The sequence below is a fragment of the Salmo salar genome, chromosome ssa17 (genome assembly GCF_905237065.1).
Source record: "Salmo salar chromosome ssa17, Ssal_v3.1, whole genome shotgun sequence".
Lineage (NCBI taxonomy): Eukaryota > Metazoa > Chordata > Actinopteri > Salmoniformes > Salmonidae > Salmo > Salmo salar.
In genome coordinates, this window is record NC_059458.1 from 10,268,812 (window position 1) to 10,291,851 (window position 23,040).

The following is a 23,040-nucleotide window of genomic DNA, read 5'->3' on the forward strand; positions in this document are numbered from 1 at the left end:
GCCAGAGAAAGAAGAAATACAATCTAAAATCAAACAAATAAAAATCTAACAAACAAGTTCGATTTGGGACCGACTGTGTCTGCGTCTTCCTATTTTAATGATTCCTCTAAGACATTGCCCTCAAACCTCAAAAGTTAAACACTGCTTTTCAACCAGACATTGAATGTATCGATTGTGCCTTTTTTAAAGTGGCTTTATAAACTCAGCAAAGAAAGAAACCTCTCATTGTCAACTGCGTTTATTTTCAGCAAACTTAACATGTGTAAATATTTATATGAACATAAGATTCAACAACTGAGACATAAACTGAACAAGTTCCACAGACATGTGACTAACAGAAATTGAATATTGTGTCCCTGAAAAGGGGGGGGCAAAATCAAAAGTAACAGTCAGTATCTGGTGTGACCTCCAGCTGCATTAAGTACTGCAGTGCAGCTCCTCTTCATGGACTGCACCAGATTTGCCAGTTCTTGCTGTGAGATGTTACCCCACTCTTCCACCAAGGCACCTGCAAGTTCCCGGACATTTCTGGGGGGAAGGGCCCTAGTCCTCACCCTCCGATCCAACAGGTCCCAGACGTGCTCAACGGGATTGAGATCCAAGCTCTTCGCTGGCCAGGGCAGAACACTGACATTCCTGTCTTGCAGGAAATCACGCACAGAACGAGCAGTATGGCTGGTGGCATTGTCATGCTGGAGGGTCATGTCAGGATGAGCCTGCAGGAAGGGTACCACATGAGGGAGGAGGATGTCTTCCCTGTAACGCACAGTGTTGAGATTGCCTGCAATGACAACCAGCTCAGTCCGATGATGCTGTGACACACCGCCCCAGATTAGACCGACACTCCCCCTCCAAATCGATCCCACTCCAGAGTACAGGCTTCGGTGTAACGCTCATTCCTTCGACGATAAACACGAATCCGACCATCAACCCTGGTGAGACAAAACCGCGACTCATCAGTGAAGAGCACTTTTTGCCAGTCCTGTCTGGTCCAGCGACGGTGGGTTTGTGCCCATAGGCGACATTGTTGCCAGTGATGTCTGGTGAGTACCTGCCTTACAACAGGCCTACAAGCCCTCAGTCCAGGCTCTCTCAGCCTATTGCAGTCAGTCTGAGCACTGATGGAGGGATTGTGCATTCCTGGTGTAACTCGGGCAGTTGTTGTTGCCATCCTGTACCTGTCCCGCAGGTGTGATGTTCGGATGTACCGATCCTGTGCAGGTGTTGTTACACGTGGTCTGCCGCTGCAAGGACGATCAGCTCAGCTGTCCATCCTGTCTCCCTGTAACGCTGTCTTAGGCATCTCACAGTACGGACATTGAAATTTATTGCCCTGGCCACATCATTCATGCAGATGAGCAGGGACCCTGGGCATCTTTCTTTTGGTGTTTTTCAGAGTCAGTAGAAAGGCTTATTTAGTGTCCTAAGTTTTCATAACTGTGAACTTTAATTGCCTACCGTCTGTAAGCTGTTAGTGTCTTAACCACCGTTCCACAGGTGCATGTTCATTAATTGTTCATTGAACAAGCATGGGAAACAGTGTTTAAACCCTTTACAATGAAGATCTGTGAAGTTATTTGGATTTTTACAAATTATCTTTAAAAGACAGGGTCCTGAAAAAGGGATGTTTCTGTTTTTGCTGAGTTTATGAATGAGAAGTAAACATCTGTGGTCTGTTAATAATCATTTTCCTCAACCAAAAGTGTATTTAGGTCTTCTTTGGAGATCTGAGGCCTGTTTAAGAGGATGTAATGTCACGGAATGTTCAGAGAGAGAATGTATTGCGTAGAACAGAAATGATTGTCTCTCAGATGGAATAGGGGATTGTGTCAACTGGATTTGTTCTATTTCTATCTGCGATATTCGGAGCGTTTTAAAGACCCTGAATACACCCCTGATGGTTGTCTTTTTTTTTTTTCGCTCTCCAGGTTTGTGAATGGGCACTGTGATCTTCTGCTGAGAGGGAGTGCTGGGATTTGAGGCTCTGTGACAGTTGTGACTCCGGGCAGACGCTAAGCCAGTCAGCTTGCTTTGTCTGCCGGACCAAGGTCAAAGGGCACGACAAAGGGAACCCAGGGATAGGCTCTCCTCATGAGGAGTAGCCGGGGTCTCTGAGACCTGGGGTCATTTTAAGGTAAGGAACATCACAAACTCGCGCTCACACACATGTATGTAGCCGCCATGTTACTTTGTCACTGTTGTGGTTTGGATTTTACATGTGATATGATGTATGTATGTATGTATGTATGTATGATATATATGTATATGTATATATGTGTGTGTGTGTGTGTGTGTGTGTGTGTATATATGTGTGTGTGTGTATATATGTGTGTGTGTGTGTATGTGTGTGTATGTATATTTATATGTATGTATGTATGTATGTATGTATGTATGTATGTATGTATGTGTGTGTGTGTGTGTGTGTGTGTGTAAATGCTTTTGTGCTTGTTGGTGAATGTGTCAATTATATTCAAGCATTAGGAAGGTTAGGGACAACACGTATCACAGACTACAATATGGTTAATCAAACGTTTTATTCATTTTGTTTATGACAACGTATTCACAGATATCGACTCTTCCCATGACATCTGACTGGGCACCCTGTTTATGGAATGGTATGCTGTGTAGCAGGATTTATCTCAGGCCCTGCCTAGACACACACACACACACACACACACCGTGTGACGCCAGCCTGGGCAGAGCTGAGGGCGGGCACATACACATGGCATGAAACAGCCCAGCATACCATCCTGTAATCACATTCCGTGACCTACACACCCACTAATGGCCTCAGATGTAGGAACACAGAGGCTGACAGACAGGAAATGGTGTGTGTGTGTGCGCATATGTATTGGAGACTGTGAGGTGTGCGCTGTCTCCATGGCTGGGCGGTATACCGTATTTTATGATATACCGGTATTGATGCAGGGACCGGTTTGGGTTTTTACTTTACCTTCTATACCAGTATTTGAATGTTTTGGTTTGTTAAATGTGATACGCCATGTGTAATGTCAATTTTTATAGTTTACTTTGCTACTTGAGTCATTTCCCTCCGCTCTTTCTCTCCGCGCCACTTTCCAATCAGACCTAGCCACGCCCCCTGTCACTCAAGGAGCACATTTGATGTTCCTCAACCACGAGACACTTGCGTTCAGTCTGCATGGTCAATGCAGCACATGCAACGATGTTGATGACAACAATGCTGTTTTCACTTTGCTTCTTAATATAAATCCAGTAGTGTTCTATAATGACACTATTGGTTTGTGTTTCTTATATCTGCAAACAGCTAGTTTGTCTTTTCTTAGCAAGTTGCCCTAAATCTTGTGAGACGCTAATTGTTAGTCGCGAATGCTAATAGCTAGCTAGCTAATAAATCTATTGAGTAAGAGCAAACGTAGCTAATACAGCCTGATAATACCAGTGATGGTGTAGACCTAAATAAGCATGTTGTTTGTGCAATAGTATCTTCTAAATCAAAGAAGAATATGCAAAGCAAGAATATGTTAGCTACATGATGTAGGTAAGAGAGAACATGCAATGTAGCCAAAACTTATAGGTTCCCCTAAGAAACGCTTATCAACACTTTAGTTCCTACCGTCACAATAACCCCTCCCTGGCATTTTAATTCGTTGTCATCTCAAACAGCACTGTATTCAAAGTGCCCACTATTATATTCTAACTATAGAATTAGAATAGTCATTCTATTTCCATGATTCCAACAGTTTTGTGCTCTAATTGGAAAGTCAAATCACAATTGCAACATTTGGTTAAAAATAAGTCCTAGATGATTTTCCCGTATTGTGCAGCCCAACGTGGCAGTATGGAAATTCTCTCAATTGAGCAGTGGTGTAAAGTACTTAAGTAAAAATACTTTCAAGTACTATGTAAGTTGTTTTTTTTGGTATCTGTACTTTACTATTTTTATTTTTGACTACTTTTACTTCACTACATTTCTAAAGAAAATACTATACTTTTTACTCCATGCATTTTCCCTGACACCTAAAAGTACTCGTTACATTTTGAATGCTTAGCAGGACAGGAAAATGGTCCAATTCACGCACTTGTCAAGAGAACATCCCTGGTCATCTACTGCCTCGGATCTGGAGGACTCACTAAACACAAATGCTTTGTTTGTAAATTATGTCGGCGTGTGCCCCAGGCTATCTGTAAATACAAAAAAATTTAACTAGAAAATGGTGCCATCTGGCTTGCATAATATATGGATTTAAAATTATTTATACTTTTACTTTTTTGATACTTAAGTATATTTAAAACCCAATACTTTATGACTTTTACTCAAGTAGTATTTTACTGGGTGACTCACTTTTACTTGAGTCATTTTCTGTTAACGTATCTTTACTTTTACTCAAGTGTGACAATTGGGTACTTTTTCCACCACTGTAATTGAGTGCAGGAAATGCAGAAAAGAAAGTGCTGAAATTTGTTTTGGTTGAAGTTGTATTGAACAGTATAAAACATTCTAACTCAGAACCAAACTGGCTGCGCGAGTGCGCCATCGTGCATACATTTATTTTGTCCCCCCACACCAAACGCGATCACGACACGCAGGTTAAAATATCAACACAAACTCTGAACCAATTACATTAATTTGGGGACTGGTCAAAAAGCATTAAACATTTATGGCAATTTAGCTAGCTAATTTGTTATATTTAGCTAGCTTGCTGTTGCTAGCTAATTTGTCCTGGGATATAAATATTGAGTTGTTATTTTACCTGAAATGCACAAGGTCCTCTACTCCGACAATTAATCCACACATAAAACGGTCAACCAAATCGTTTCTAGTCATCTCCCCTCCCTTCTAGGCTTTTTCTTCTCTTGACTTTATATTGCAATTGGCAACTTTCATAAATTAGGTGCATTACCGCCACTGACCTCGTTTGTCTTTCAGTCACCCACGTTGGTATAACCAATGAGGAGATGGCACCTGTGTAACCTGCTTCTATAAACCAATGAGGAGATGGGAGAGGCAGGACAAATATAACTGACCTTGAGCGGTGTAGTCAGCCTGTAAGTGATTTCACTGAGTCTGTGTTGCCACCCTAGGATCACTCACTACTCATAAAGCAAATGTACAACTTGTATTATTCAAAAACTAAAAATACCGTCAAATACTGCCAATTATTTTTTGTTTATATACGGTGGTATAATATTTAGCCCATATCGCCCAGCCCTAGTCTAGTTATGTCCTTTAATTGGGACCCATAGTTTTCTTCTTCGTCCAGTTCATTGGGCATGACATACTCCTGGCTATACATATAGGGTAACGCTTCATTTTGGATTTCACTATTGTTGGCGATGTAAATTAGAGTGACACTAACATGCTCACCAAAACCGTACTGGCTGAAATGTTTCTGTTCACATTGTCCTTCCTAGCACAGTTCCAGCAACTTTGGCTTGACTCAGGTGTGTGGATTAGGTATTGGAGGGTGATCTGTTCTGGTTGATTGTGATTGGTGACATTCTGCACATAATGTTGATGGTGTTAAGACTGTTGGGCGTGTCTGATGTGAGCAGTCCCTATGTTTTCATACGAGTAGGCCATGTTGGGTCATGTTCATAGGGCACCGAACTGGAAATGTTTTCAAACATTTATCAATTGGACAAACCCAGTTAGTCCAACCCAGGATCAGTCCATTTTCTACTATTTAAAACCTAATGAACATGACCATGGTGAAGTGCCGTCTCTCCCGCTCCACTCATGTGCAGTGTGTGGGTGTTGCTGCCCTTTCCACCAGTGCCCAACTGACCTGGCTGTGACCCAGCTACTCTCCCATAGTGCACTGGGCCATCTGTCACTGCCACAGCTGCCACAGACTATGGCTCTAGTAAATGGGCCTCTTTTTAATCTGGCATGGTTGGTTACTATTCCTCAAAACCCCATTGGAGAAATGGAATGTTCTTTTTTTACTTCTCCCTCCTGCATAATGACAAATCTTATCACCTATCTCTCTCTGTCATGGTCTCGCTCGCTCTCCCTCCTCTCCCTGTGTAATCTGAAATTGTAGGGTTTCGCAGTGGTTCAGAGTTTGCCGGTACTGTCACATAACTCTAAATGAACTATCACAACCAGGAGGATCCTCCATCATCGTTTAAATCTCTAGTTTGGGAACATTTTGGCTTCCCATTAGATTATAACGGAGAAATACAAAGAGTTGTGGATAAAACGTTAACAGTATGTCGCCACTGCTCAATGAGAATGGCTTATGTAGCTGCCAACACCTCAAACATGTTGACACTTAACATTTATGCCGAAATCACCCCAGTATTCCAACCACCGGAGCAAGACGGAACACAACTTTTGTCTCCCGTCTGTATTCACGCCGCCCTTTGCAGCTGATTCTGACTAGGCCAAAGAAATTACAAGAGCGATAGGTCTTTATAGCTGCACCCATTCTCTGGTGGTTGAGAATAGGGGGTTTCAGTACCTCGTGAAAGTGCTCAAGCCACGTTACGAACTTCCCTCTCGCACACATTTCAGCAAATGGGTAGTACCTGCTCTATATAAGCAAGCCGAAGTTGTGTTGCGTGTGTTGCGCTTACTACAGATGGGTGGACCTCCATTGCTACAGAGAGCTACTTATTAACAGTGACAGTGACATTACCCCAGAGTGGGAGATGAGAACTACTGCGCTATAGACACGACCCCTTTATTAGAGTCACACAATTGCGCAACTTTTTCTCTTTGTAAGAAAAATATTATAGCATAGGCCTATACAATGCCTGAGCCATGTTTTTACATATTGATTTCACACGCATATTGCACTTTATTTTAGTGCTGTTTTTGATGAGTCTTTGGTGTTATTTCACAATCAGAAATACCAACACTTAAATAAATAAAAATGAACTGCAGTAATTGCAATATGTAGCGAACCGTTGGTTTGGTGAACCGTTACACCCCTACTTTCTGTGATTGGCTAGTGGCACCCCCTGAAAATGGAAACATTCTCTCTGATTGGCTAGTGGCTACAGAGTTTAGCTCAGTTCCTTGTAGTGGAATCTTTTCATTTCAGCTCATGATGCGAGTATGAAGGTTGCCAGGTCTCCTGATACCATATCCCTCCCTGAGTTGAAAAATGTAGGGTGTGCTGATTTGGAACGCTTTACTGGTGGGTGGGGGAGGGGTGCGTTTGGCATCCTCCACTGAAACAGGAGAACTCTGGGATTTCTCTCCTCCATTCCCCCCTTTCTATCCCAAATAATCCCTTCTGCTAACAAGGCACATTTTCCTTTTCCCTTTCACTCTGTAACCATAATATGGCTGGTTAAGCATTGGCAAGACATTGTAACCTTATGCTATATGAATGCACTGGCGAGGCTTTGCCAAGCGCAATGAGTTCTGGAGTGGCACTGTATTGCCAATGGTTTCTCCTGATGCCAAGGCCAGGTTGTGTCACAGTGCCAGCGTGCCAAGAAGAACTGAGGCCTGCCAGGACATTAAATGGGTTGCTTTTTGAACCGTCTCTCACTGGCAAAGGATTCTGCTCCTGTTCCTGCGGCATGCTTGTTCTAGCTAAGCACAGTTTGATATGGGGGCACAGGCTTTCATCACCCATAGATTAAATGCTCCTGATGCTAGGATGTTATGATCGGAACACAAGCATTGTTCAGCGGTATTGTAAGCACAACCTCTAGTCACCACTGTGAGTTCTCCTGCTCTGTGTGTCTGGTGTGTCCATGCCAATACGCATCACTCGCATCACCAGCTGATGGTCTGACACCGTGTCCGCCCATGCGCCAACCATTTGGCTGCATGTGTCTGTGCCCACGAACCCATTCCAAAAGGGGTGGCAGGGTGAAACAGACTGGCAGAGGAGAAGGGGCCATAGATCAGCCTTGTGATAAATGAACAGGACTTTTTAGACTAAGCTTGGCTTCTCTATGCGGTCCAGAGATTCTCTTTGACCTTTTTTTGTAAAAATATTTCCTGCTCTGAAATTACAGAGCTGAACTTCCTGCACTATGAATACTGAAATTACATAACTGAAATTTCCGCAACGACAACTGAAATTCCTGTCCTACGAGCATACATTTTACCTGTCAAGGCTTATCATTGCAGTTGAAGGGAAGGATACAATGATATCGTTAAATCATTGTTAGACCATTGAGAAAGAGCCTGGGTTGTGTAGATTGGTGAGTCACAAACTCGGTTCCACTGCTCCAAGTGGTAAATGTCGTACTTACGTTTAACCGCTTAGCCGAGAACTTACCTGTTCAAATAGTTCATGGCTACATAGGCCTATTGAGTGAACAGTGTTATATGAGAACATGTAAATGAGATTCATGCAGAACCATTGACCAGTTTAATTAAGTACCAATCAGGTGTTATTTGCTATTGACTGGTTGGTTGTTTAGCAACAAAACCGACGTATGCGCAACTATGGTGCAAAACAGGCGGGGTAGGCATAGATTTTTGACAACATGTAAATTATATTTAGTCTCCAATGTTCATTGAAAACGAACACATTTGCACAATGAGCAGTTGTCTCTCAAATACATCGTTACAGTTGTTGGTTAGCTAGCTAGTGAATTTGAGCCATATTAGCATTGACATGAAATCAGTCAACACCTCAAAACAAAACAAGACATGTGACGTTGTCAGCTAACCCATATAGAGTTTAAGTCGGAAGTTTACATACAATTAGGTTGGCGTCATCAAAACTCGTTTTTCAACTACTCCACAGATTTCTTGTTAACAAACTATAGTTTTGGCAAGTCGGTTAGGACATCTACTTTGTGCATGGCACAAGTCATTTTTCCAACAATTGTTTACAGACAGATTGTTTAACTTATAATTCACTGTATCACAATTCCAGTGGGTCAGAAATGTACATGCACTAAGTTGATTTTGCCTTTAAACAGCTTGGAAAATTCCAGAAAATGATGTCATGGCTTTAGAAGCTTCTGATAGGCTAATTGACATCATTTCAGTCAATTGGAGGTGTACCTGTGGATGTATTTCAAGGCCTACCTTCAAACTCAGTGCCTCTTTGCTTGACATCATGGGAAAATCTAAAGAAATCAGCCAAAACAATTGTAGACCTCCACAAGTCTGGTTCATCCTTGGGAGCAATTTCCAAACGGCTGAAGGTACCAAGTTGATCTGTACAAACAATAGTACGCAAGTATTAACACCATGGGACCATGCAGCCGTCATACCGCTCATGAAGGAGACGCGTTCTGTCTCCTAGAGATGAATGTACTTTGGTGCAAAAAGTGCAAATTAATCCCAGAACAACAGCAAAGGACCATGTGAAGATGCTGGAGGAAACGGGTACAAAAGTATCTATATCCACAGTAAAACGAGTCCTATATCGACATAACCTGAAAGGCTGCTCAGCAAGGAAGAAGCCACTGCTCCAAAAACGCCATAGAAAAGCCAGACTACGGTTTGCAACTGCACACAGGGACAAATATCGTACTTTTTGGAGAAATGTCCTCTGGTCTGATGAAACAAAAATAGAACTGTTTGGCCATAATGACCATCGTTATGTTTGGAGGAAAAAGGGGGATGCTTGCAAGCCGAAGAACACCATCCCAACCGTGAAGCACGGGGGTGGCAGCATCATGTTGTGGGTGCGCTTCACAAATAGATGGCATCATGAGAGAGGAAAATGATGTGCATATATTGAAGCAACATCTCAATACATCAGTCAGGAAGTTAAAGCTTGGTTGCAAATGGGTCTTCCAAATGGACAATGACCCCAAGCATACTTCCAAAGTTTTGGCAAAATGGCTTAAGGACAACAAAGTCAAGGTATTGGAGCCCTGACCTGACCCAAAGCCCTGACCTCAATCCTATAGAAAATGTGTGGGCAGAACTGAAGAAGCGTGTGCGAGCAAGCAGCTCTGTCAGGAGGAATGTGCCAAAATTCACCCAACTTATTGTGGGAAGCTTGTGGAAGGCTACCCGATACGTTTGACCCAAGTTAAACAATTTAAAGGCAATGCTACCAAATACTAATTGAGTGTATGTAAACTTCTGACCCACTGGGAATGTGATGAAAGAAATAAAAGCTGAAATAAACCATTCTCTCGACTATTATTCTGACATTTCATATTCTTAAAATAAAGTGGTGATCCTAACTGACCTAAGACAGGGAATTTTTACTAGGATTTAATGTCAGGAATTGTTAACCTGAGTTTAAATGTATTTGGCTTAGGTGTATGTAAACTTCTGACTTCAACTGTATAAATCCTCTATCACACAGACAGTGTTTTTGCGAAAAATGGTACAAGGCATCATCATATGGATATGTGTGCAACAAAAGTTTAACATTCAGCTTCTACTACCATTTCTGTCAAGCCGTCTACTCGTTTATATATATTTTTATTTGTATATAAATAAATATATATTTATTTATAAATAAATATATATAAAAAAATATATATAAAATAAATATATATATGTATATGTGTGTCTCTGTTTTGCTCTATTGTTGTCTTTAATGTGTTGTTTTACATTACTACCAAATAACTTACAAGTGCAATGATTTTGTAAATGCTGGTGTTGAAAAATTTAATAAACAAAGTTAAAAAAAAAGAAAGGAAATGAATGTACTTGTGGTGTACCAAAATGCCATACACTGTTGGTGTGATCGAGGCGTCAGTCTGACGAAAAGTGCGCAGACGCAGGGCGAGCTATAAAGGAGAGGCGCAAACAGATCTCCTTGTGTGATCACTAAATAACGGTGTGTGTTCTCGTATCGAAATGAACGACTGGGCACAGATGGCATCCCTACGCGTCCTACAAATAGAATATCAGAGTTCAGAGCGTGATAGCAGACGCTTCATCCAATATCAGGTGTGACAGCTGTGAGCAGCCAGCCACATCCCCCTAACCAGCCATTAGCCAACTCAGCCGCTTTTCTCCGTTCGTTCCTTCAGCGTGATGGCAAGCTGGGGTGTGCAGACAGTAATGGGGTTTCTGTTACCTTTGTTTAATTATTGGAGCGGCTCAGGGCGCGAGCGAAGTGGGTACGTTTAATTTCCACTGTATTACAGGCCAGTCTGACTAAGCTTCGCTGTCACACAGCCTCTGAAAGCCACTGCCATAGACAGGGATGCAAACTTGTCACTTTAAGGCGATTTATTTGCCGTTTTGATGTCAAAATAGGTCACCCACGCGAATCGTGTAGAACGGCAAAAGAATTGTGGCAAAGTGCTCAGACGCAGTGTGTATCACCCATTGAGCTAAAAAAGAGGCTCAACAAATCTTCTCCCTGTGTGATCACTGCCTTCTCTCTCTAAATGAATGACGGCACAGAATGCATCCCTACGTATTCTATTTGTAGGACATCAGAGTTCAGAGCCGGATGTCAGAAATATCATATCAGAGTTAGTGCTTCATCCAATATCAGCTGTGACAGCTGTGAGCAGCCAGCCACATCTCCTAACCAGCCATTAGCCTACTCAGCCGCTTTTCTCCGTCCGTTCTTTCTGTGTATCTCCGTCAGTTTAAAATGTTTATTTAGCTGTGATGGCGAGCTGGGGTGTGCAGACAGTGGTGGGGGGTCTGTTACAATTGTTTAAATATTGAAACGGCTCACAGTGCGAGCGTATCTTTTTTCATTTCGCCTGTAAGCACAAGCAGGCCATTTTATAAGCCATGTTGCGGGCCGCTTTAAACTACTCACGGCTGCAAGTTTTTAGTTTGAGTACAAACAACCTTGTTTAGTCATGTTACCTGGCTAGCTAGCTAACAACATGGTACCTTGGCTATGCCCAAATTTGGATGGCACAGGAAAAACAGATGGCCCACCGAAAGAAATGATCCATATGTCTAATCAATGTAGTTCTAAGATAAATCTGAATAAAGAAAATCCTAACATTCTTGCCTAACTTTTGGGAGTTTGTGTGTGTGTGGGAGAGAGAAATAGAATGTGTGTGGGAGAGGGAGGAAGTACGTGAGGTGTGTGTGGGAGGGAGAGTGTGGAGGCTGTGTGTGTGAAGTTGTCTGAAGACTAGGCTAAAAATTCTTTCATGTAGGCCAATATGAAAATACAGATCATTATGCATATATATTCCGTACTACATTCCTCCTTCCCAATCACAGGTAGACCTTTTGGATATGAGCAAATCAGCTATTTTCAGCAGTAGCCTTTTCTGTTATACAGTAAAAAGTGTTAAGTTAAATTCAATGTGTTGTATTGAGGAGAGTTGTGACTATCAGGGACAGGAAACGTAGAACATAGAAAACGGGAACAGGCGTCCGGGTAGTATGAAGAACAAAGAAAAAGTAGAAACAATGTATGCATTCACAACTGCAAGTTGCTCTGGATAAGAGCGTCTGCTAAATTAAAATGTCAAATGTATCGTTGCTATTGTGACAACCGCACTCTTAAAATAGCCACATTTTGTTGCTGTTTACACAGATTTTCTGCGCAAAGATTTTTGGTCACCTTTTATTGGCCCTCAACAGTTTGCGTCAACGGCACAAACCGATCTGGGACCAGGCTAATTCAGGCCTAAGTCGAGGTCAAAACTATTTGGCCCGAAATACAGAGTAGAGCTGGGACTACTTGTTAGTATCGTGGCAAGGAAACGAAACACATGGTTTTAACTTACTTAGGAAAACAGCCCTAATGTTGAAAACAAACATGTTGTCAACCAGAGTCACATGTATTTATTTCCCAAGCTATAGCACGCTATTTGACATGCTTCAGGTTTTTAAAGGACCGAAGAGTTTGATCTGCGTCGTGTTTACATTTTTGCCATGGAAAAAATACAGCGATACTGGTATCGTCACAGCCCCATGTCAGAAGGTGCTGCACAGGGTTAGGTCTACCACTGGATTTGTTGGTAAAATGTTTGTGGGTCTGCTTGTCTGTTGAGGGGCATTTCTAGGGTTTTAGTTGGTAATAGGTTTAGTGGGATGTGGGCTTTGGTTTGTCAGTAGCTTAATCTGTTTAGTGAGCAGTGTTTTGTGTCTTTTGAGACTTCTGTCTTGTGTAGGGCTTGGACAGCAATCGGTTTACTGGTTTCGGTTTGAGTATCTCAGTAATGATACGTGTTTGTGTGTGTTGAGTCTGAGAGGGCGGCACATCTGCTGGTCATGCTCCTCTCATTATGTACGAGCGATGCAGTGACACCCCTCCTCTCTGCCCCTCTGCTCTGCCGCAGTCAAGCCGTAATGCAACACCTGTGACTGGGATGCCTGATAGCCCTCTGCGTTAATATTTTCTATTTCCCCATCTGCTCATCAATGATACTATTCTACCGATACAGTCTCACTCTTGCTCCTGAGATCAAATCCCAATGCCCAATTCACTCTTTCCATATACACAGTCATTCAGTTTCTCTGGCTCGGTTTGAATACTGTTAGAGTGAATACAGACGAACAGGAACGTCGGGCGTACGCAGTAAATCACCTGCTTGGTGTCGACGGCCAGTGCTGATTCAACATGCCGGATCGTCAAGTGATGAATAGATAATAACATCCGATGTTCTGCGGTTGGAGGCGATGGGACGGCCAGCCGTTGCCCACTGCCGACATTCGTGTTGGTCTGTCTTCCCTCTTAGAATGCTACCTTTTCTTCCTCCGTTCCTCCCCGTAGGTTTCATAGCTTACACCAATCCACTCGTGTCAGATCAGTCATGACTTCAAGGAAGGATGTATTTACACACACAGCCTTCTTCTTTACATCAAATGATATTTGTTACCTGCGCACTAGGAAACGTTCGGCTATGGCTTTGTTATAGATTGCGCTGTTGGTAGGTCATCTTAGAACCATGATTGGCTGTAGATATTGTGACCTATTAACTGTGTGATGAGCTGACCCCGGCAGTGTTGGGGCCAATCAGGATGTCTTAACCCAGAAGCAGGGACAGCAGACCTGGGTCAAATACTTTCTTACCTGAGCTGTCCTTAATGAAGTGTGCCTGCCTGATACACTGTTGTTGTTTTCATGTTGGTTTCGAGTTAGTGTCCGGCTGCTACTCCTTGGCATCAAACTGAACTTCCTGGTGGAGGATTGCTTGTTTGGACACAGATGTACTGCATGCAAACGCAAGCACGCAGATGTGGCTCACACACACACACACACACACTGTGTGCAGATTAGAGGAATTAAGTGAGTGTGCTGGCGCTAGGGCTGACCTGCTCCGGATGATCGTCTTTGGCAGTGCTGATGAGATTTTGGCCCTGGCCCCAGCCACTGTAAGCAGATTAGCTCACCCACTGAAAGGTGAACGCTGAACTGCCACGCTACTTTTGTCCACACAGACACTTGTCCACACCAGCATGTGTGTGTGTGGGAGAGAATGGGGATTACATCATCTGACATGGGCGTCGCTCCATCATGACTGAACAGCATCATGTTCTGAACAGCATCATGTTCTGAACAGGGCATGTTTTGTATCGTATGACATGGGCGTCGCGCCATCATGACTGAACAGCATCATGACTGAACAGCATCATGTTCTGAACAGGGCATGTTTTGCATCGTATGACATGGGCGTCGCGCCATCATGACTGAACAGCATCATTTTTATTTGATTTATTTCACCTTTATTTAACCAGGTCGGCAAGTTGAGAACAAGTTCTCATTTACAACTGCGAGCTGGCCAAGATAAAGCAAAGCAGTTCGACACATACAACAACACAGTTACACATGGAGTAAAACAAACATACAGTCAATAATATAGTACAAAAATAAGTCTATATACAAAGTGAGCAAATGAGGTGAGATAAGGGAGGTAAAGGCAAAAAAGGCCATGGTGGCAAAGTAAATACAATATAGCAAGTAAAACACTGGAATGGTAGATTTGCAGTGGAAGATAGTAGAAATAGAAATAATGGGGTGCAAAGAAGCTAAATAAATAAATACAGTAGGGGAAGAGGTAGTTGTTTGGGCTAAATTATAGATGGGCTATGTACAGGTGCAGTGATCTGTGAGCTGCTCTGACAGCTGGTGCTTAAAGATAGTGAGGGAGATAAGTGTTTCCAGTTTCAGAGATTTTTGTAGTTCATTCCAGTCATTGGCAGCAGAGAACTGGAAGGAGAGACGGCCAAAGGAGGAATTGGCTTTTGGGGTGACCAGAGAGATATACCTGCTGGAGCGCGTGCTACAGGTGGGTGCTGCTATGGTGACCAGCGAGCTGAGATAAAGGGGGGACTTTACTTAGCAGGGTCTTGTAGATGACCTGGAGCCAGTGGGTTTGGCGATGAGTATGAAGCGAGGGCCAGCCAACGAGAGCGTACAGGTTGCAGTGGTGGGTAGAATATGGGGCTTTGGTGACAAAACGGATGACACTGTGATAGACTGCATCCAATTTATTGAGTAGGGTATTGGAGGCTATTTTGTAAATGACATCGTCGAGGATCGGTAGGATGGTCAGTTTTACGAGAGTATGTTTGGCAGCATGAGTGAAAGATGCTTTGTTGCGAAATAGGAAGCCAATTCTAGATTTAACTTTGGATTGGAGATGTTTGATGTGAGTCTGGAAGGAGAGTTTACAGTCTAACCAGACACCTAGGTATTTGTAGTTGTCCACATATTCTAAGTCAGAACCGTCCAGAGTAGTGATGCTGGACGGGCGGGCAGGTGCGGGCAGCGATTGGTTGAAGAGCATGCATTTAGTTTTACTTGTATTTAAGAGCAGTTGGAGGCCACGGAAGGAGAGTTGTATGGCATTGAAGCTCGTCTGGAGGGTAGTTAACACAGTGTCCAAAGAAGGGCCAGAAGTATACAGAATGGTGTCGTCTGCGTAGAGGTGGATCAGAGACTCACCAGCAGCAAGAGCAACATCATTGATGTATACAGAGAAAAGAGTCGGCCCAAGAATTGAACCCTGTGGCACCCCCATAGAGACTGCCAGAGGCCCAGACAACAGGCCCTCCGATTTAACACACTGAACTCTATCAGAAAAGTAGTTGGTGAACCAGGCGAGGCAGTCATTAGGGAAACCATCATGTTCTGAACAGCATCATGTTCTTGAACAGGGCACGTTTTACATCATCTGACAACTTCAGTTCCACTTTACTCTCCTCATTCCCAGTTTGATATGCGTTTAGTGTTCATTTCAATATGATATGCGTTTAGTGTTCATTTCAATATGATATGCGTTCAGTGTTCATTTCAATAGATCTCTTTTTAAATTGCTGCTATGCGCAGGTAGACTAATAGGAAATGTAATTAACAAAGCAATTAGAATGTCCGGTGGAGGTGTTCTGTTTGCACGTTATGTGTTAAAGATATGATGTTGACAAGTAATGGTTTAAATGACATTTAATGGTCTTCCCTTTTGATTTTCCTTCATGCTCTTCCTAATCATGTATATTTGTACATGTAAATAGTCTTCATTCCTGCTATACTGAACCACTAGCTGTCTACGTGCCGTTATATACTGCTAAATCGTGTTGCGTTATATCATGATAAGGGGTGCCGCTCAAGTGCCTGCCCGTAGCTCTGTCTGCTAAGCCTGTGTGTGTGTGTGTGTGTGTGCCAGCCATGTTGGACAGTGTGTTGTTGTGATTTGAGAGATGTCTCTCTCTTTGTCTCCAGCAGCGCTGGGGATTTGACGAGCGCGGCCCATTGCAATGCTGACATGGCCACGGCTATATCGTGACACAGAGGGACATGGTGAGTGCTACACACGCACAGACAAGCCGCTTGACTGCAGGGGGTGGAGGGAGGAGGGGGTGAGCATTAGCCTGGTGAAGCAAGAGCTGGGGGGTGGAGGGAATGGAGAGGAGGGCGCGAGCAGTACAGGTTGGATGAGAGGAGAGGTAGAGAGTAAGTGGTTGGTAGAGAGAGTACATCCAGTTTTCCTTCATCTTTGTCCCTGAGGCACAGACACACTAGAGGCAGCACAGTGTACCTTACTCCCTGTAGTTCGCTCCGTGGCTCAGGTGAACATTTTGCTTCGGGCCTCTTTCTGTGACATTGGCTCAAAGGCGCCTGCAGATTACTGGGTATCTAGATTAGAACGCAAAATAGAGATCACAAGATCTCAGTGTTAAGTCTAGTTCTTTCCAAGACATGCGCTTTGATTTGGGCATCCTCTATGAAAGCAAGACAAGGACTTAGTTTGAGGATGGTGATTTCAAAACAAGAGATAGTTGCCTGTCCATAGGACAGCAGTTCCCTGGAATGAGCCCCTGACGTCAACCATAATCAATTTCCTAGAAGAAAATCGGCAACAAAGAACTGTATGTTCAGAAGTAAAGCCTTCCTATTCTCCTTCCTTGAACCAAGTCTGAGTATTTTTTTCCCCCAGAGTATTTAATACTCACCTGGAGTTAAAAAGGATAGTTGGCTTTAATATACGTTTTAGCTTATTTTCGTTTTACATAGGTTGTTGTTACTGCTCTTAAAGTCCCAAATCACCATTTATTATTTTTGGCTTGGTGAAACATTTTAAAATATGCAAATTTCGATCTAAAAAGATGTTTTAGACTCATGAGTAGCCATAGCCTCTAGCTTTCATGTCTGGCTCATTCTGAATGAAGTGTTTTCAGTCTCGTCCTATACCCACCGGTTAATGACTGCGAGCAACCTTTACATGCGCGCACTGAGCCGAGCCAGAGTATCGTAGGAGTGTGTCGTCCTCCCGAGGGTGTGTCATGGTGTCACGCTCCCTGAGTGCAAACTGTGGTTTTAAAGTTCACAGGGAGTGGAGGTGACATCGATGACATTTGTCAAGGCTGACTGCAACCGTTAGCCGGTGAAACGGTTTGGTGTGACGCTAGTTTGTCTTCGGAACAGGATCATAATGTATGTTACCCGACTTCTGCAAGAGGCCAACAGCTGAAATCCAAGGTTTACGCCTAGTGTAGACAGACAGAACGGGAAGGAGGTTGGATGGGCCGGAACGGCAGGCAGAAAACAGACCGACCGAGGCTTTGCAGAATGGCTTTGCCTTGTCTGTGTTTAATAAGAAGAAGAACCCACCCAGGATTGTCAATCCTTAAACTCATTTTCTCTCAATGTGTAGCGCTCTTCTACTCTTTGACCATAGATTATTTTTGTGCGTGTACATTTGTACGCGTTTGTGTGCTTGTGTAGGTGTACTCATACGCATGTGAAAAATGCACACATGTTTTTGTCTGGTGGGACTGCCAGTCTTGAATCTGGAGATTTTGGCCAGGCTTTGTTTGCATATGTGTGAGCCTTTGTCCCTGTGGGCAGCCAAGCACATAGCCTATACTCTCCCTCTCTGTTGGTTATGTCCTCACTACAGGAGGGATGGAGGGTGTGGGCCAGAAAAAATGGGTCCTTCAGCAAATGGAGGTCTGTGTGAAACATCGGAGTGTAATTTGGGATCCATACTTTCCATTTTCCATTCGTGCATGCATATTGCATAACCACCACCGGGTTACATGCACTCTATGAGATTTGTTGGTTGGACTAATTCTATCCAGCACCCCCCTTTTTCAGGATATTTCTGGAGTACGCAGTACGTCTAGGGGAGACTTCACACAATTGCGTGATGTTTATCTGGTGTTCAGTAGGATAAAAAGACATGCTTTGGTGTCTTTGCGGCGGGTTTATTTGGAGCCTCCTTCAAGGTCAATTTGAGAGCGCTCATCTCTTTGCTGGGAGTATGGAAATGAGTGCTCTTTGAGAGAGGGCATGTTGCAACGCTTTGCACAGCCCTCCAGCAATGCAAAAATAAATGTGAGTCTTGTTGACTCTCTCTCTTTCTTTTTCATTGACTCTGTCTCTCCCCCTTGCTCGCTCACACAAACAGTTACACAGAGAAGGCTGTTAGAGTAAACAGAAAGCAGTTGCAGTTCATACAGGCATTTAAGAAGACACATTAGCTATTAGCATGGAGCCCCTGTGGCACCACAGCAAAGCAGACTGCTGGAGAGGGTCTGTTCTGTCTTATCTGTGTGAATGGCTCTCTGTTGCACTGAGCTGGGCTAATAGCTTGTTTAAATTCTTCCAATGACTTGCTATATTCGCTAGACTGAGATTTACCTGGCTAGTTATCGGTGGGAGAGGATGCCGGTGGGTGAGCGCCTGTGCCCCTCTCCTCATTCTCCCGCTTTTCCACTTTCTCCAATCTTCTTTCTCTTCCACTCCGCTTTCTCCCTCGTGTGCCCCTCTCCATTTTCTCCTTTCCCTATCCTTCTCATACTCTCTCTCTCACCATCATCACATAAAGTGTCAGCGATTTTTGCTTGTTATCTGGTCCATTGCAGAGAGGGGCATTAGCCAAGGCACTGTGACCTGACCTGACCCGGCCTAGTGAAGGCTGCTGCTGCACCACTCTGTAGGCAGGTTGTTATGTCCTCCTGTCCTGGCGCTGGACCAGCGGGCCTGCTAAACTGTGTCATCATCCCGTTATTTAGTCCATCCAAGATCTCACAGTACAGGCCAAGGGAGGGAGCAGGAAACGCTGGTGCATTCTGGAATTGTAGGTTGGTTCCGTGAGGGAGGTGTGTGTGTGTGTGTGTGTGGGGAGGTCGGTCAATGTTTGAATGAGGCTGGTTGGGGGGGTTGTGGTCCCCCTGTCTCTTTCCCCTGCAGTGCTGGAGGCTGCCTAGTTTCCCTATGCCCCTGGGGTAAACACACACACACAGCTTGCATTCACACATCACATTCAGTCAGACAGCTTTGATTCACAGCACGCTACGGTGTAGGTTTACTTCTAGATGATTTCTGGATGTTGAGGTGCCCAAATTGGGCTATTCAGTGTTTTAGGCATCTTCTTCTTACTGAAGGAAATTCCATTTAGTCTGAAATGAAGGTGTAGGGTCCAGATCATTTGAAAACACAGTGTGTGTATCTTTCCCACTGTGTCTCCCAGTGTGTGGGGGTGGGTGCTTGTCTGTGGAGCGGCACGGCGCGCTCTAACACTCCCGAGTTGTTGTGCTGGGAGTCGTTCAGATTCAGACACCAGTGGCGTTGCCATGGCGACCGTGTGGGTGCACGCTCGTTAGTGAAGTGTAATGTCTCTGTCTTTCGCTCCCCGGCGCAGAAGCTCGACTGACTCGATGCCTCTGCCTGTGCTTACCACACTCGAGTGGTGGAATGGAAACCGTTTTTTCTCTCTCAGACTCTTCATGGCCTTATACAGACATGTGTCTCTGTCTTTTTTGAATATCATGAACATACTGTGTTTGGTAGGAGAGGGCAGAAGCCTTGCCTAGGGAAACTGGCCTGGGTTGTGTTCATTAGGCACGAAATGAACCAACGCTCCAGTGAAACGGAGAGGTGTACCATCTGAACTTGTCCAATAAGATATGCTATGTTTTCCGTTGCATTTAAAAAAAAACTGTGTACCCTAATGAACACAACTCTGTTATATACCTCTTGTCATTCATAATTGATGGACACACTTAAGCCCATGTGTCTGCCGGTTAGAAATGTTTTGCGATGATGTGCTCTAATGAACAGAAGCCTGTTTTTGTTGTTTTCCTCAGTCATTGATGGGAGAGGTAGAGCTGTTCAAGGCTTGATACTGGTAAGCTCACCCCTGTCTTTCACATCCTCCCAACTGACTCCTCATCTCTTTCTGGGTTTTGATGACCTAATTTCCCCCCCACCGCATACCCCGGAGGGCACGGAGGTGTTAGATATAGCAGGACCTCTACAAAACCTGACTCACGCACTCTGATGCCGAGCCCGTTACGTCTGCTGAGACGTGCTCCCATTGCTGGGCTGTATTCATTAGTGCACACCATAGCTAAACGTAGCAAGGTATGTCTTGCAACGAAAATAAGAGTTTCTTATTGGTTATCCTATGTCCAGGTAGCTGCTCCCCGTTTCGGTCCGTTTGATGTCTAGTGAATAGGACCCTGGTTTCCTGAGTCCGATCCCGTCCTCTTGTCTCCAGATTATTGGATTTCACATATAGTTTGCATGTCAAGGTAGGAGGGCTGTTGAAGTAGTTTACTGAGTAGTGTTCATCATCTTTAAGCTTTTTAGTCATCTCAGAAGCCAGAACCAAATATTTAATGCACTGGCAGCCAGCTAGCTTTTTTTTAGGATTGAGAGTATGATATATCGGATTCGGACGATATTAGCCAAAAATGCCAATATCGGCATCGGTCCGATGTCTAGTTTAACGCCGATGTGCAAATCCAATGTCAAAGCTGACGTGCATACCTATATAATGTAGGTACGTGACGTAACGGCGCCACGTAAAATTTTGCGCTACACAGCATTCCTAACCTAGCCCACAATGTCTGCTGTGTGGCTTGAGCAGTCAACAAGTCGAGCAGTCATTTGAAAGAGTAAGAACATTTCAGCGAGACAACTCAAAGGCGAAATCCATTAACGCCAAGATAATGGAATTCATTGCCCTTGACAATTTAACCGTTCTCTGTCGTGGGTGATGTTGGCTTTCGTGACTGGTCGAGCAACGGTACACACTACCAAGTGCGCTATTTTTCAGATTTTGCCCTACCGGAGTTACACCGTAATAGTGTCACTGCTACAGTTGAAGTCGGAAGTTTTCATACACCTTAACCAAATACATTTAAACTCAGTTTTTCACAATTCCTGACATTTAATCCTAGTAAAAATTCCCTGTTTTAGGTCAGTTAGGATCACCACTTTATTTTAAGAATGTGAAATGTCAGAATAATAGTAGAGAGAATGATTTATTTCAGCTTTTATTTCTTTCATCACATTCCCAGTGGGTCAGAAGTTTATATACACTCAATTAGTATTTGGTTGCATTGCCTTTTTAAATTGTTTACTTGGGTCAAACGTTTCGGGTAGCCTTCCACAAGCTTCCCACAATACGTTGGGTGAATTTTGGCCCATTCGTCCTGACGGAGATGACGTAACTGAGTCAGGTTTGTAGGCCTCCTTGCTTGCTTTTTCAGTTCTGCCCACAAATGTTCTATAGGCCGGAGGTCAGGGCTTTGTGATGGCCACTCCAATACCTTGACTTTGTTGTCCTTAAGCCATTTTGCCACAACTTTGGAAGTACGCTTGGGGTCATTGTCCATTTGGAAGACCCATTTGCGACCAAGCTTTAACTTCCTGACTGATGTCTTGAGATGTTGCTTCAATATATCCACATAATTTTCCTTTCTCATGATACCATCTATTTTGTGAAGTGCACCAGTCCCTCCTGCAGCAAAACACCCCCACAACATGATGCTGCCACCCCCGTGCTTCACGGCTGGGATGGTGTTCTTCGGCTTGCAAGCCTCCCCCTTTTTCCTCTAAACAGAACGATGGTCATTTTGGACAAACATTTCTATTTTTGTTTCATCAGACCAGGGGACATTTCTACAAACAGTATGATCTTTGTCCACATGTGCAGTTACAAACCGTAGTCTGGCTTTTTTATGGCAGTTTTGGAGCAGTGGTTTCTTGCTTGCTGAGCAAAAAACGTCCTCTCACTGTCAACTGCGTTTATTTTCAGCAAACTTAACATTTTAAATATTTGTATGAACATAACAAGATTCAACAACTGAGACATACCCTGAACAAGTTCCACAGACATGTAACTAACAAAAATGTAATAATGTGTCCCTGAACAAAGGGGGGGTCAAAATCAAAAGTAACAGTCAGTATCTGGTGTGACCTCCAGCTGCATTAAGTACTGCAGTGCATCTTCTCCTCATGGACTGCACCAGATTTGCCAGTTCTTGTTGTGAAATGTTACCCCACTCTTCCACCAAGGCACCTGCAAGTTCCTGTACTCTTTCTGGGGGAATGGCCCTAGCCCTCACCCTTCGATCCAACAGGTCCCAGACGTGCTCAATGGGATTGAGATCCGGGCTCTTCGCTGACCATGGCAGAACACTGACATTCCTGTCTTGCAGGAAATCACGCACAGAACGAGCAGTATGGCTGGTGGCATTATCATGCTGGAGGGTCATGCCAGGATGAGCCTGCAGGAAGGGTACCACATGAGGGAGGAGGAGGTCTTCCCTGTAACGCAAAGCGTTGAGATTGCCTGCAATGACAACAAGCTCAGTCCGATGATGCTGTGACACACCGCCCCAGACCATGACGGACACTCCCCCTCCAAATCGATCCCGCTCCAGAGTACAGGCCTCGGTGTAACGTTCATTCCTTCGATGATAAACGCGAATCCGACCATCACCAC

The 23,040-nt window shown here is 43.9% G+C and overlaps 1 protein-coding gene across 8 annotated transcripts in view; it reads left to right on the forward strand.

Annotated features, from left to right (window-relative positions):
* The window catches only part of LOC106575079 (B-cell CLL/lymphoma 9 protein), a 109,437-nt gene that overhangs the window by 67,570 nt on the left and 18,827 nt on the right, over positions 1-23,040 (forward strand). For 4 of the 8 annotated variants that reach the window (XM_014151238.2, XM_045698782.1, XM_014151241.2 and 1 more), the window contains exons 2-3: positions 1,929-2,134; positions 16,527-16,601. The gene's annotated coding sequence lies outside the window, so the exon portion shown is untranslated. Of the gene's footprint in view, positions 1-1,928; positions 2,135-16,523; positions 16,602-23,040 lie in introns of all 8 variants that reach the window. The other 4 variants (XM_045698780.1, XM_014151237.2, XM_045698781.1 and 1 more) reach the window with 2 other exon arrangements.